Raw genomic sequence first — 2943 nt, forward strand, 5'->3', positions numbered from 1 at the left:
GAGGCAACCACACACTGATGTTTCTCTCCCTCTCTCCTTCCCTCCCCCTCTCTAAAAAGAAATAAATACAATCTTAAAAAAAAGAACCAGTGAAAAAAATAGATTTGTCATATAGCAATTGTGACACTCCTCTAATACTAATGACACTTTTGATGATGCATGAATTTACAAGAGGTGACAAAACCAAAAGTTTTCATGAAATGAGAACAATCAGAGAACCAATAACATGTTTCCTTCCTTGTCTCTACAGTTAAACATTGTACTAAAAACTTCAGTGGCTCTCAAGGGCTCAAAAGCAGGCTTCATGAGCTGCGCAGTCTCATAGGGCCCTCTACTTAGAACGGCTCCAAGCTTGGTTTGATGCTCTTCTGCCATAGTACTGAAATTCTTTTTTTTTTAAATAAATTTATTTATTTTTTTTGAATTGTTTATGCTGTTACAGTTGTTCTATTCCCCCCTTCATTCCCCTCCACCCTGCCCCCCAACCCCACCATCACCCCCCCTTTAGCTTATGTCCATGTGTCTCAAGTCCTTTAGGTTCTATATTTCCCATACTATTCTTGCCCCCCCATCTATTTTCTATCTACTGTCTATGCTACTTGTTTTCTGTACCTTCTCCCCCCGTCTCCTCCTCCCACTCCCCTGTTGCTAACCCTCCTTGAGATCTTCATTTCTATGTTTCCACTCCTGATCTAGCTGTCCTTTTAGTTTGCTTTCGTTTTAGGTGTGGTTGTTAATAACTGTGAGTTTGTTGTCCTTTCTCTGTTCATGTTTCTTTAACTTCTTTTTTTTAGATAAGTCCCTTTAACATTTCATATAATAAGGGCTTGGTGATGATGAACTCCTTGAATTTGGTCTTATCTGAGAAGCACCTTATCTGTCCTTCCGTTCTAAATGAAAGTTTTGCTGGGTAGAGCAATCTTGGTTGTAGGTCTTTAGATTTCATGACTTGGAATATTTCTTTCCAGCCCCTTCTTGCCTGTAAGGTCTCTTTTGAGAAATCTGCTGACAGCCTGATGGGGACTCCTTTGTAGGTGATTGTCCCCTTAGCTCTTGCTGCTTCCAGGATTCTCTCCTTCGTTTTAATTTTGGCTAATGTAATTATGATATGCCTTGGTGTGTTTCTTCTTGGGTCCAACTTTTTTGGTACTCTCTGGGCTTCTTGGATTTCTTGGAAGTCTGTTTCCTTTGCCAGATTGGGGAAATTTTCTTTTATTATTTGTTCAAATAGTTTTTCCACTGGTGGTTGTGTCTTTCCCCCTTCTGGTACCCCTATAATTCGGATATTAGAGCGTTTATAGATGTCCTGGAGGTTCCTAAGCTTCTCCTCATTTTTCTGAATTCTTATATCTTCATTCCTTTCTGATTGATCATTTTTTTCTTCCTTCTGGTTCACTCCATTGATTTGAGTCCCAGTTTTTTTTCATCTCTATGGGTTTCCTGTGGAATTCCATTCATTTCCCTTAATTTAGCCTTCATATGTTTCTCTAATTTGTGGCTATAGTCCACCAGATCTGTGAGGAAGCTGATGACCAGTGTTTTAAACTGTGCGTCTGAGAGATTTGCTATTTCTTCGTCACTTAGATTTATCTCCGGGGCTTTGAGGTCCCCCTGCGACATTTTTGGTCTATTCTGGCCCTTTAAGTGAGAGAAGCGGCGCCTTGGAGTCCCATGTCGCTGGGTTGTGACGCTGTATGTGGGGGCGTTGTCAGAGCGGGATATGCCGCCGCCGCCGGTCCGACCGCTCACTCCCTCACCCGCGCGCAACCAGGCAACCACAGTCAACTTCGCTGCCACCGCCTCCCCACTGACTCCTCAGTAGTGGCTCACCCGGTGGGCCGCTCGGTCGCTCACTAGGTCCAATCCTGGGTTTGGAACCCGTGCGACTGGATTCGCGCATCTGGATTCCGCGCCCAGGTCGATCGAGCTCTCCTTTGTAACTCCTCACCCGACGCCGGTTTCGCCCCTTACCGGTCGGGCCGAAGAATTTGTTGTTTGCGGACTTCCGAAAAGTTCAGTTTTCCGTGTTCTGGTTGTGTTTTCTGATGCTAATATTTAGTTGTCCCTAAACTTGGTTGTGTGAGGAGGCAAGGCACATCCACCTAAACCTCCATCTTGGCGGAAGTCCCCTGAAATTCTTAATTTGTGAAAAAGAGGCCCATGTTTTCATTCGCCACTGGGCCCCACAAATTATGCAGCTGATCCTGTTCAAAAGGAGATACTCACCAGAGTATCTCCCAACTGAAGTTGCAAAATTTAATTAGAAGCATTGATTTTCTTTTTTTTAAAAAGATTTTATTTATTTTTCTTTAGAGGGGAAGGGAAGGAGAGAAGGAGAGAAATGTCAATGTATGGTTGCCTCTCGTGAGTCCCCTGCTAGGAACTGGCCTGCAACCCAGGCATGTGCCCTAACTGGGAATCGAACCGCGATCGTGTTGTTCGCAGGCCTGTGCTCAATCCACTGAGCTACACCAGCCAGGGCGAAGCATTGATTTTCTAATGTGCACTGAATCCTTTCTGTCAGTATTTGTATGCATAGTATTCATGAGCTACTCTTGTTGGTGTTGTTAGGAATACAAGCAGTAGTATTACTCAACAGCACTTTATACTGAGTCCCTCATTTATTCATATGACCCGGGGCATCTTCTGTGTCTCTGCTTTCTCATCTGTAAAATGGCAGTAACATTGCACCCCCCCCATCCTTAATCCCAGATAAGGCTAAATGATAGAATCACATTGAAATGCTCATAGAAGTACTTGTGACCTATAAAGAACAAAATAGCGTCAAAGGATCATTGCCCTACCCAGCATGGAGTCTGGGTGGCAACCTCCTTCCTGGGGTCCTGGGCCCTGAGCTGGGCTTAGCAATGAGGCTGCTGTGGTCCATGGCTGTAGAGCAGGTGTTGCAGGGGGTCCTGCAGCCAGAGATTCAGTGCTTCTGAA

The sequence above is a fragment of the Artibeus jamaicensis genome, unplaced genomic scaffold (genome assembly GCF_021234435.1).
Source record: "Artibeus jamaicensis isolate MK-2021 breed Jamaican fruit bat unplaced genomic scaffold, CSHL_Jam_final contig_240, whole genome shotgun sequence".
NCBI lineage: Eukaryota > Metazoa > Chordata > Mammalia > Chiroptera > Phyllostomidae > Artibeus > Artibeus jamaicensis.